Source organism: Eutrema salsugineum, unplaced genomic scaffold (genome assembly GCF_000478725.1).
Source record: "Eutrema salsugineum unplaced genomic scaffold, Eutsalg1_0 scaffold_9, whole genome shotgun sequence".
Taxonomy (NCBI): Eukaryota; Viridiplantae; Streptophyta; class Magnoliopsida; order Brassicales; family Brassicaceae; genus Eutrema; species Eutrema salsugineum.
In genome coordinates this window covers 8,530,506-8,544,608 of record NW_006256342.1, presented here as the reverse complement: position 1 = coordinate 8,544,608, position 14,103 = coordinate 8,530,506, and the positions used below count along the sequence as shown (strand labels likewise).

The 14,103-nt window shown below is 28.1% G+C and overlaps 2 pseudogenes; both read right to left on the bottom strand.

Annotated features, from left to right (window-relative positions):
• Positions 1-7,541: 7,541 nt before the first annotated feature.
• On the bottom strand, positions 7,542-8,537 carry LOC18008323 (annotated as a pseudogene).
• A 4,298-nt stretch (positions 8,538-12,835) lies between these two features.
• On the bottom strand, positions 12,836-13,841 carry LOC18008707 (annotated as a pseudogene).
• Positions 13,842-14,103: the final 262 nt, after the last annotated feature.

Genomic DNA, 14,103 nt, shown 5'->3' with positions numbered 1-14,103 from the left:
TTAAATGAGGAGATGGGGAAAAGTCTCACATCGGGGAGAAATGGAGAAATCCTTTTGTTTATATAGAGAAGAAGACTTTGAGAAGTATAAAAGCTGTTGGAAGGAGAAATGGTCCGCGGGCGCGCTCGCTTGGCTCGGCTCGGGTCGGGGCGTGGGTGTGTGCGCAGGCGCGTGGCATGTGGCTCGTGGCTCTTGGCTCTTAGCTCTTGGTAGATAAATGTTTTGGGTTAAAACAAACATTTATTATTTGGAGAAACCTGTTCAAATATTTTCGTTATGGAACATTCGTTCCAGATTTTTCGCCCACAACCACTATTTACTCCACCAGTCAATTATTCTGAGCCAATCTCAGGGAATAATTGAATTTGTTTGACTTTTCAAAATCGAAACATGCTCCTATAAAAGAAAGCCTTTGCTTTCCTCATTCCTCACCAAGTTTTAAAACACAGAAAATTTCCAGCAGTCTCTTATTACTTTATGGTATTTCTACTATTGCAATTTTTTTATTAGAATAAAATTAAATTGGTTTGGAAGGAAATAGTATAATGTATAGAGTAGACTTACAAGTTATTTATATAATTTGGTTCAAAATGATGATAATAAGATAAAATTTTAGGATTTAATGTATAACTTTGTTATTGTTGTCAATAAACAACATGTAATGCATATGTTTAAATTGGATGATGATACGATAACCACACTAGTGCAAACCATTAAGTTATACATATCCTAGTTTGGAAATATATTAATTTTGGGTTAATTTTGACTTTTTATAAAATAATTTGCCAGCATATATAGTTTTATTTTCTAGAAACAAATCTGGTAGTATTAATTGAATTTTAAGTTTTATGGTACATATTATCACCACTAGAAAAAAATGGTATTAAATAATATTTTTCTTTAAAAGTGTAATTTTAATTTTCTTAATAAAACAACAAATCACAAGTCACAAGAATCATATTTACTAGCATTAAATATTTTTATTTATGTTATTTTTGGTAATTATATCTTCTAAAAAAGTTCTATAAATATTTTAGAACCAAAAAAATAATTGATACATCTTTAAAATAAAATAAATCATCGCATAACAAAAACGATGAAAAGAGAGATTGTTAGACCTTACAGTAAGTAAAAAATGCCGCGACTGAGATGGACCACCGATCTTCATAGCTATTTTGTCCATGCTGTTGAACAACTCAGTGGTGAAAAGAGTAAGCAAACTTTTTTTTCCTTTTTATTTAGAACAACAAATACAATTTCTCAGTTTTTACCATCAAAATCGATGAGCTCTTTATTATTTTTTTTACCAGTTGTGTTATTTTTTCTCACCTTTCAAATTTTAACTATTATATGTTATACATAGTAGAATTATTCTTTATATCATTTAAGAAAAAAATTCTTTGTATAAAAGTCTATCTTATGATTTTTCTTAATATTGAAGAAGCAACCCCTAAAAAGATTTTGAATTCAATGGGTGTGAAAACACTCACAATATCACATGTGAAAAGCCATCTCGAGGTACTTATATATATATACAAATTTTATTAACCAGATATATATCACTATCTTCAAAGATTTATAGTGTGATAATTTAGATTTTTATCGAGTGTATGTAATCAAATGTACATGTTTATTTCAATAAGTGTATAGGAACATGAAGCATGAAGAGTCTATACAAGGTAAATAAACATCATTTACACTTCAATTCACTTTATTGTTGTATAAATATCTTTGCACTAAAACTATATTGCATAGTCCAAATATATATGTATCCATTAAATATGTGCACGTGCAATTCTACAGAAAAAAGAATGATACGGAAAATGAGGTGGCGACAAACTCAAAAATACCTTCGGATCTTTGAACGTCTTCGAGACGCAACCAAGTTTATGCAAAGCCACCAAAGGTTCATGCCATAATTAATTAATGCTAGCTCATGAATTTATTTAATTGGTTGCTGTGGAATCAAAATGATTAACTTTGTTTTTAATTTTTTGTAGGCTACAATGCAGTAGTAATGAAAAGATAACCGCATTTCTGAAACTAAGTAACAAAAATATGGATATATCTTGCAAGCCTATCTTTCAATATTCCAAGGTAAATTTTCTTTTCTTTTGCATATATTCCGAATTTATCCAAAATGATCTTTTGCTCCAAAAGGCACACATTTTGCCTTAATTACCTGAAACAATTCTTGGAACTACAAATACTAGAAAAACATATTTAAAATACTTAAAAGAAATAAAAAGTATTTGAAAAGTATTTAAAATCGAGTCATAAAAGTGGTCAAAATACGGTGTTATCAACTCCCCTAGACTTAAACATTTGTTTGTCCTCAAACAAAGCAAGATCTAAGCCTAGAAAAAGCCTTTAACATAAATCATTGGGAATTCCAAATTCTAAGAAACCATACTCCTAGACCATAATCAATCATAATGCATCTATTGGGTGTAACCTAGAAAATTCTCACCAAAATACAAGCATAACTAGTCCGTTGATCCGTCATGCAAAAATCTACACACTTAGATCTAACTTCCAGTCAACTAGCTCTTTATATTCATTAAGTGTATAGTGAATTCTCATTAAAGGACAGCATTTAGGATAGACGGACCACTGATCTAACAGACTAATATTAAAAGACAGCTCAAAAACTCAGATACTGATGGAAAATTTATTTTCTTCCAAACCAATTTAATTTTATACTAATAACAAAAAAATTGTAATAGTAGAGATTCCATATTTCATAAATATAATCATTTTTAAATGACAAAATACAAAACCCTATATTTTCATATGTGTTAAATATATATACCATTATTATTCATACCATTATTGCTTTCTTAGTGATTTTGTTTTTAAAAATAAGAGTAGCTAATTTTGGACTTTTTCATAATATGTTATCAGTATTATAATGACAGTTTTACAACTTACAATCTATCCACTCCACAAGAATCTACGCAGGCCGGGACCACAACAAACGACTCTCCTTGCACCACGCTGATAATTTCCTTATAAGTTTACCTCCATAATAATCTGCATAAATCATATCTTTTGGGAATCAAACCTCAGACCTCCGGATGTAGAAACATTAATTAACCAGTACTCGACCACTCGACTAAAATGATTCCATTATCTAAAGTTGTAGTTTAAAACTTATAAACATAAAAAAACCTTATAAAAGAAAAATAAATAATATATTTTATTGAAAATAGATATATATATATTTATAAATTAATCTTTCACCCAAATAATAGATTGAATATCACCAAGTAACATCTTATAAAAACAACTACCATCTTAATATATATTGTTCATTTTTTTATACATCTCATTATATAGGACAATATCACTACATAAAAGGTAAACAAGCTTAAAAAGGATAAAAACCCAAATTTTCTTAGTACTTGAGACCAAGAGTAAGTTCAAGGGACAATTTTTTGTCATCCTTCAAAACTTTTTGAGTTTAAAGGATCATTTGCACCATCACCAGCAGTAGCGACATCATCATTAGCATTAACAACGATATTGTTGTTATTATCTTTATCATCGTCTCTGATTTCAATTAGTCCAACCTGCCATAATATAATCATATAGATAATTAAATAGTTCTTAACATTTAAAACAAATACAATTTTTTTTATATTCCCTGAGCCCAGGATTGATAAAAATGTAGTTTAGGGAATGGAAGTTGAAAATAGCTTCAAAATTGGAGAACATGAGAGAATAACTTTTTTCCAGCTTGTGTTGTAGTTGTCAGATTATAAGATCACACTTGGTAATAAATCTGAGTATATATTATACTTAAGTTAAAAATCTTGTTTTACCAAATAAATTTCCAGAAATACATTATTTTTCAATAATCAAAAATCAATTATTTCACCAAAAGTCTATATAATTTTGAAAAAAAAGAGAACTAGTTATACATTTATCAAATTTATTGCATAGTTAAATTATTTTTCAATTTCTTATTAATAAAATATAGTTTCGATTCAAAATTTTATTATATTTTAATATTATTTCAAATATTTTTTTTTTATTTTATTTTAGAAAAAATAGTAGAAACATATTACTAGATGAATATCGACAACATTTTCTCTTTTAATTATATTGAAAAATTAGTATGAAAAAAATATTTTGTGAAAGATATACTGACATATCTGGAATTATGAACATTCTATTATTTTAAGGTTGATTATTCATGTCAATTCATTGATAGATACACGTATTTATGTATTGCTCACAGAAATACAATGTAACAAAATCTATTCAAATCTCTTTGTTTTTGAAAAATAGCATTTTGTTTTTACACTCAGTGAAAGATATATTGGCATATCTCTTTGAATAGCAATATATACTGGTATATCTCTTTTTGTAACAATTATATTTGAATAGATTTTGTTACATTGCATTTGTTATTAGCAATATATAAATACATGTATCTATCAATTAATTGACTAAATGAAGAAACTACCTAAAATAATATAATTTTCATAATTTCAGATATGCTAGTATATCTTTCACAGAATATTTTTTTGGAGTTTTTGCAAAAAATAACATAAAACTTGAGTTTGAATATAAAAGTAGACCCCCGATATCATCTTTAGAAAAAATAACGTAAAGGGGTAGTGAAAAGACAATATAATCCTATATGAACAAACAAAAAACGGTTGTTTTAATTACCGTTTAAACCCTGACGAAGTCTACTAAAGGCTGAGGAAAGTCTACTAGTAGACTTCTTGCCTTGAATATGAAGTCTACTATTATATTATTTATGAAAATTTTATTTAAAAATTAATAAAAAAAATATTTTAGTGTCAAAATTGCATTCATAAATTAGGTAGTTGTAACCCAAATGTATATAAATTATTTTTATATACTGATAATTTAAATTTATGTTTTTAAATTAGAAAGAAGAAAACATGTTATTAAGGGTTTAAAGTTAGTAGACTTCTATATTGAAGTCTGCTAAACCGAATAAATTATTTTAACCGAAATTTAAACCAAAAATATATTATTAAGGGTATAGTGTGTTAATTTGTGAGTTTGTGTCTGGTTATTTGCTACAAAAATATTCATGTGTTACATGTATCGATAAGAAATGCGTTTGGCTTGGCGCATTCCAAATTAGAATATCTATATCCTTTTAAGTTTTTCTACACATTCAATATTGAATTATATAAATGTTCCTTTTATAGTGTTCAATAAGAGTATTCAATCCCAAACAAACTACATGTATAACTTGATACACATTAAAATAAGCAAATGATAAGCTATGATTTAGAAGTTTTTGTTTTAAAATTCGATTTATTTCATTCAACGGGTTACTTATCCTATTATATCTTAGATAATATTTTAGGGATTATGATATTACTTTCGTATAGATATGTTTTTAACCCTAAATATTTATTAAGGTATTTTTTGAGAATTTTAAAATGAAATAAAACAGAAGTTCCCTTATACATCATAGATTTAATTTATTTATTAAGTTATTTTTTTCTGTTGTTGTAAGATTTTCAAACTAAACGATTAAACTTGAGACTAATTCATTATAGTTTTTTAGTATCCATAGATAGATAGATCACTAACATATTTCATAAGTCACTGTTCTTGTTTAAGTAGCCAATCTATACATATGATAATTATGCACATATACAAACTGAAGATACTCTCTATATGTGTCAAAAAAACATTATCAATTTTATTGGTGATTATACATGAATATATATATCTAAAATTCTATATTGGCCATTCTCACATTCTTCATGGTTTTAGTGAGTCAATATAGATCAATGCTTTAATGCAACTCAAACACGATAAGAGTACAGTTCTGATATAGCAGATCTGACTAGTTTAAGTGTTGAATCATTGCAAGAGAACATTATGTAGTTATAATATAGACTCAGTAACCACATATTTGATTAATGAGACTTTATTCAGTAACCACATATTTTATGAATAAGACTTTATTTAGGAAAATTTGGGGTTCTTTAAAAACATAGATAAATTAGCTAGCATGTTTGGTTACAAAAATAAAATAAAAAGCTAGCATGTTATATTCTTTAAAATTATATCGATCTGTACATTTGTATATATTGATCTATAGAACTGTATATATTTTTCATCTCTCTTCAACATGTTATTTCATTATGAATATGGACTTCTGTAAAAGAAATATAATCAGTTATATAGACACTATGATACTTCATAATATATGATGTTAAAAGAAACATATGGACCCAGTTTGCTAATGTATTTTTATTAATTATTAATAAGCATACCCAACACAAACAGATATATATATATTTATCTATAATTGGTACACATTGATATATTTTCATGAAAATTAATTACTTGTTTCTTGCGCAGCTAGAGAGTTGAGAAAGACTACGAATCCTTATTTACCTCATCCATCTAGAGAACTATAATACATATATGAAACAACAAAATTCATAAAAAATATATATTATTTCCTGAACCAGGAGATAAAAAATATCTTCTTACATCCAAAAATACAGATATAAGCAGAGAATAAAATCCATGAACAATGAAACAAAATATCCAAAAAACTTTTATAATTCTCAATTTCTTTACAAGAAATTTTTTTCTAAGAAAACAATGTTTCAACATATTTTACATAGATTTTTTTCACGTTGGAATATAATTAATCAAAAACCAAAGAACAAAAAATCTCGTAAAACAAAAACAGAGAGAAAAACAACCATATAAATAAAGCATCAGTCTCCAATGGTTCCAACATGCTTCCACTTCCGAATTTCTCAATCTTAAATATCTTGTGGCACATGCTTCTCGATATAATCTCTCATGAAGCCATGCTGGTCCACTCGTAGCCAAATATGATTGGAAACAACCATCCTTTGTAAAGCTTTTTGTGATGTCTCAAGGGATCCTATTAGATTTTAGAGTTTTCATCACAAGAAGATACAGTTAAACACAGAAACTAGGAGCTAAATGTTTGCTGTTAAGGAGCTATTAAAAATAGAATAAACCCTAATCCACATTTTTTATAGATTAAAAAATATTACTTAAATATACAAAATTCATATATACGATAAATTACATACATTTAAATAGTGATCACCTGCCTTAATGACATTCCAAATATTTTTAGCTAAAATATAAATTAGACATTTGATTAGAAAATTCATTTTGAAATTTTATGTAAAACTTAGTACCAAATTTGGTAATATATTATGTAATCACCATTACCCTAGATTCTAACTCCAATATCTTAGGTAAACTTAAACTAAAAGAAAATAAAATATAATTTGCACTTTAGAATAGTTTTTTATTTTACTTATCAGACTGTGAACGTTTATTCTCAAAATGCTAACGAAATCATATATTATTTAAATAAAAATGACACATCACAAATCCATAAAATGAAAAATCACAATCATTGAGATAGTAAAATAAAACCAAACAATATTAAAAACAGCTACAAAAAAAAATTAATTGCAAAAGCACTTGAGAATAATTTTAATTTTTTGCTTATTAAAATGTGAACGTCCATTCTTGAAACCCTAATGGAACCATGTATTATTGGTAAGATTTGTACTGGTAACATGGATGATACAACTTGAGCTGACTGTGGTCAGAGCAGTAGAGGAATTACTGGGGATTTGCTGTTGTTGCTGGTGCTGGTGGTGGTGGAAGGGGTTGTGGAAGTTGGGGTTGTGGCAGTTATCCATATGCTCATATGCATCACTCATTTGGTCAGGATGGTTCATCATCTCCATAAAAGGTTGTTGCTGGATCCGATTATGAATTTGATTTAGGTTCATATTTCGAGTTTGCTCATAGAGTCCAACATGTGGAGTGGCAGGATGACGAAATTGTTGATGTTGATGATGATGTTGCTGTTGCTGAATAGAGTTAAAAAAAGTTGCGGCAGCAGCGGATGAGGAGGACGAATAAACCTCATGAATCGTAGTGGCTGGAGCAGTTGTAGCCGAAGCAACTGCCAAAGATCCAATGCCTTCAAAAGAACTAGCCATAGCCGCAGTGACAGCAGTATTAGAAGATTCACCTATCTCCATACTAGAACTCTTCAAAATCTCGATCTTGCGATTAATATCTTATTTATATTGCTCAATCACATAACCTAAGTCATTGAGATCCAAAATATTGAGATGAAACCTCTCCAGGCTTCCATCCCAACATTGGAACATGACTTCAATCATCTCTTGCTCCCTGTTATCCTTCTCCAGCCTCTTCAGATTCTCAGACAATTTGGCGATCTTCTGTCTGAGAAAGGTCTCTTGGTCCACCATTTTTTTTTGTTGGTCCATCTCCGGCAATGTCCGGAAATCCGAAACTACCCTTCGCACACCAGAAGTCGATGGCCAGACATCTGGATTGGACGTATAGGGACTGTAGATGATGGCACAGGCAGTGACACCACATAGAGTCGAGATTTCCTTCACTTTCTTCAGAATGCCTTTCTTTCTTTTTTGAAAGGTTGCTTTCCTGGATGAGTTATTTTCAATGAAAGCAAGTGTCACCTTCTTCCTCGTCATGATAGACTTTTTTAAAAAAATGTTTCTCTTTTTTTTTTGTATGTTTATTTGTTTTGTGTTAGTTGTGAACTAAAATCATGGATGAGTTGTGTTATATAGTAATGGTGGAAAGGGGGTACAAAGATTTGTCTCCTTTATTATAGATATTATTATTTTATAGATAGAGAGAAAAATAAAAAATAAAATAATAATTATAACTAATACAGTTATGAATCTATTTAATTAGTTTTTCTATCTTAGTCACTTATATAAACAAGATGACATTAGTAAAAATTGTACATTAATGTTAAAAAAAAAATATTTGTAGATATTTGAGATAATATCTAAGATTTGGTTTAGTAAATGGGTCAAAGTTTCTTTTTAATATATTTCTGGAATTAGTTTTCTTTACTGGAAACTTTGAATGTGATTTATTTTGACTTGTAAAGTGACCACAAACTAAAGCATTATAAATGTTATTCGCTTAAGTTCATAGTTAAAAATCTAATGTTTTGAATTTATATATTATATCTAGGTTAGAAACATAAAATAGCCATTTTGAAGAGTGATTTTTTTCATACCTTAAATTATAGGAGTCTAAAGATATAAAAATAGTTGATATTTTTTAAATGATAAAAATGTAGTTTAGGGAATGGAAGTTGAAAATAGCTTCAAAATTGGAAAACATGAGAGAATATTTTTTTTTCCAGCTTGTGTTGTAGTTGTCAGATTATAAGATCACACTTGGTAATAAATCTGAGTATATATTATACTTAAATTAATAACCTTTTTTTCTTACATCAAAAATTTCCAGGAATAAATAAATTAATTTCATAAATCAAAAATCAATTATTTTACCTAAAGTTTATATAATTTTGAAAAAACTAGTTATACATTTATCAAATTATTGCATAGTTAAATTATTTTTTAATTTATTATTAATAAAATAGTTTCGAAACTAAATTTTATTATATTTTAATCTTGTTAAAAATGTTTTTTTATTTTTTTATTTTTTTATTTTTTTTTTAATTTTACAAAAAATAGTAGAAACATATGACTAGATCAATATCGACAACATTTTCTCTTTTAATAATATTGAAAAATTAGTATGCAAAATATCTTTTGTGAAAGATATACTGACATATTTGGAATTATGAACATTTTATTATTTTAGGTTGATTATTCATTTGGTCAATTCATTGATAGATAGACGTATTTATGTATTGCTCATAGAAATACAATGTAACAAAATCTATTCAAATCTCTTTGTTTTAGAAAAATAGCATTTTGTTTTTACACTCAGTGAAAAATATACTGGCATATCTCTTTAAATAGCAATATATACTGGTATATCTCTTTTTGTAACAATTATATTTGAATAGATTTTGTTACATTGCATTTGTTATTAGCAATACATAAATACATGTATCTATCAATTAATTGACTAAATGAAGAAACTATCTAAAATAATCTAATGTTCATAATTTCAGATATGTCAGTATATCTTTCACTGAATTTTTTTTCTTACATGAATATAGATACATGTATTTATGTATTGCTAATAAGAAATACAATATAACAAAATCTATTCAAATATAATTGTTTTTGGAAAATATCATTTTGTGCTTACAATTTAAAATATTTCTTAAATCTTTATATATGTTCATATCGAAATAGGTCTGGTCTTGAAGTGAAGGGAATAAAATTATTACTTTGACCCTTATACTTTTAAATAACTTTGTGAACCCAATTATCTAATTAAGTCTTGGTTAAAATGGTGGTATAGTGTGTTAATTTTTGAGTTTGTGTCTGGTTATTTGCTACAAAAATATTCATGTGTTACATGTATCGATAAGAAATGCGTTTGGCTTGGCACATTCCAAATTAGAATATCTATATCCTTTTAGGATTTTCTACATATTCAATATTGAATTATATAAATGTTCCTTTTATAGTGTTCAATAAGAGTATTCAATCCCAAACAAACTACATGTATAACTTGATACACATTAAAAAAGCAAATGATAAGCTATGATTTAGAAGTTTTTGTTTTAAAATTTGATTTATTTCATTCAACGGGTTACTTATCCTATTATATCTTAGATAATATTTTAGGGATTATGATATTACTTTCGTATAGATATGTTTTTAACCCTAAATATTTATCAAGGTATTTTTTGAGAATTAAAAAAAGGAAATAAAACAGAAGTTCCCTTATACATCATAGATTTAATTTATTTATCAAGTTTATTTTTGTTCTGTTGTTGTAAGATTTTCAAACTAAACGATTAAACTTGAGACTAATTCATTATAATTTTCTAGTATCCATAGATAGATAGATCACTAATATATTTCATAAGTCACTGTTCTTGTTTAAGTAGCCAATCTATACATATGATAATTATGCACATATACAAACTGAAGATACTCTCTATATGTGTCAAAAAAACATTATCAATTTTATTGGTGATTATACATGAATATATATATCTAAAATTCTATATTGGCCATTCTCACATTCTTCATGGTTTTAGTGAGTCAATATAGATCAATGCTTTAATGCAACTCAAACACGATAAGAGTACAGTTCTGATATAGCAGATCTGACTAGTTTAAGTGTTGAATCATTGCAAGAGAACATTATGTAGTTATAATATAGACTCAGTAACCACATATTTGATTAATGAGACTTTATTCAGTAACCACATATTTTATGAATAAGACTTTATTTAGGAAAATTTGGGGTTCTTTAAAAGCATAGATAAATTAGCTAGCATGTTTGGTTACAAAAATAAAATAAAAAGCTAGCATGTTATATTCTTTAAAATTATATCGATCTGTACATTTGTGTATATTGATCTATAGAACTGTATATATTCTTCATCTCTCTTCAACATGTTATTTCATTATGAATATGGACTTCTGTAAAAGAAATATAATCATAGACACTATGATACTTCATAATATATGATGTTAAAAAAAACATATGGACCCAGTTTGCTAATGTATTTTTATTAATTATTAATAAGCATACCCAACACAAACAGATATATATATATATATATATATATATATATATTTATCTATAATTGGTACACATTGATATATTTTCATGAAAATTAATTACTTGTTTCTTGCGCAGTTAGAGAGTTGAGAAAGACTACGAATCCTTATTTTCCTCATCCATCTAGAGAACTATAATACATATATGAAACAACAAAATTCATAAAAAAATATATATTATTTCCTGAACCAGGAGATAAAAAATATCTTCTTACATCCAAAAATACAGATATAAGCAGAGAATAAAATCCATGAACAATGAAACAAAATATCCAAAAAAACTTTTATAATTCTCAATTTTTTTACAAGATATTTTTTTCTAAGAAAACAATGTTTCAACATATTTTACATATATTTTTTTCACGTTGGAATATAATTAATCAAAAACCAAAGAAAAAAAAATCTCGTAAAACAAAAACAGAGAAAAAAACAACCATATAAATAAAGCATCAGTCTCCAATGGTTCCAACATGCTTCCACTTCCGAGTTTCTCAATCTTAAATATCTTGTGGCACATGCTTTTCAATATAATCTCTCATGAAGCCATGCTGGTCCACCCGTAGCCAAATATAATTGGAAACAACCATCCCTTGTAAAGCTTTTTACGATGTCCCAAGGGATCCTATTAGATTTTAGAGTTTTCATCATAAGAAGATACAGTTAAACACATAAACTAGGAGCTAAATTTTGCTGTTAAGGAGCTATTAAAAATAGAATAAACCCTAATCCACATTGCTTATAGATTAAAAAATATATATTTTAAATATACAAAATTCATATATACGATAAATTACATACATTTAAATAGTGATCACCTGCGTTAATGACATTCCAAAAATTTTTAGCTAAAATATAAATAAGACATTTGATTAGAAATTTCATTTTAAAATTTTATGTAAAACTTAGTACCAAATCTGGTAATATATTATGATCACCATTACCCTAGATTCTAACTCCAATATCTTAGGTAAACTTAAACTAAAAGAAAATAAAATGTATTTTGTACTTTAGAATAGTTTTTTATTTTACTAATCAGACTGTGAACGTTTATTCTCAAAATGCTAACGAAATCATATATTATTTAAATAAAAATGACACATCACAAATCCATAAAATGAAAAATCATAATCATTCAGATAGTAAAATAAAATCACAACAATATTAAAAACAGCTACAAAAAAAAATTAATTGCAAAAGCACTTGAGAATAATTTTATTTTTTTGTTTATTAAAATGTGAACGTCCATTCTTGAAACCCTATTGGAACCACATATTATTGGTAGGATTTGGACTGGTAACATGGATGATACTGCTTGAGCTGACTGTGGTCAGAGCAGTAGAGGAATCACTGGGGATTTGCTGTTGTTGCTGGTGCTGGTAGTGGTGGAAGGGGTTGTGGAGGTTGGGGTTGTGGCGGTTATCCATATGCTCTTATGCATCACTCATTTGGTCAGGATGGTTCATCATCTCCATAAAAAGTTATTGCTGGATCCGACTATGAATTTGATTCAGGTTCATATTTCGAGTTTGCTCATAGAATCCAACATGTGGAGTGGCAGGATGACGAAATTGTTGATGTTGATGATGATGTTGTTGTTGCTGAATAGAGTTAAAAAAAGTTGCAGCAGCAGCGGATGAGGAGGAAGAATAAACCTCATGAATCGTAGCGGCTGGAGCGGCTGTAGCAGTTGTAGCCGAAGCAACTGCCAAAGATCCAATGCCTTCAAAAGAATGAACCATAGCCGCAGTGACAGCAGTATTAGAAGATTCACCCATCTCCATACTAGAACTCTCCAAAATCTCGATCTTGCGATTAATATCTTTTTGATATTGTCCAATCACATAACCTAAGTCATTGAGATCCAAAATATTGAGATGAAACCTCTCCAGGCTTCCATCCCAACATTGGAACATGACTTCAATCATCTCTTGCTCTCTGTTATCCTTCTCCAGCCTCCTCAGATTCTTAGACAATTTGGTGATCCTCTATCTGAGAAAGGTCTCTTGGTCCACCATTTTTTTTTTGTTGGTCCATCTCCGGCAACGTTTGGAAATCCGAAACTACCCTTCGCACACCAGAAGTGGATGGCCAGACATCTGGATTGGACGTATAAAGACTGTAGATGATGGCACAGACAGTGACACCACATAGAGTCGAGATTTCCTTCACTTTCTTCAGAATGCCTTTCTTTCTTTTTTGAAAGGTTGCTTTCCTGGACGAGTTATTTTCAATGAAAGCAAGCTTCACCTTCTTCCTCGTCATGATGGACTTTTTTAAAAAAATGTTTCTTTTTTTTTTATGTTTATTTGTTTTGTGTTAGTTGTGAACTAAAATCATGGATGAGTTGTGTTATATAGTAATGGTGGAAAGGAGGGTACAAAGATTTGTTCTCCTTTATTATAGATACTAGATGAGTACCTGCGCATGCACGGGATTTTTTCTGTTTAATGAATTTTCATTAAAAAAAAGTTAGTGTTAGACACATATTTTATTTACATCTTGATTTTTTGATATGAATGTTTAT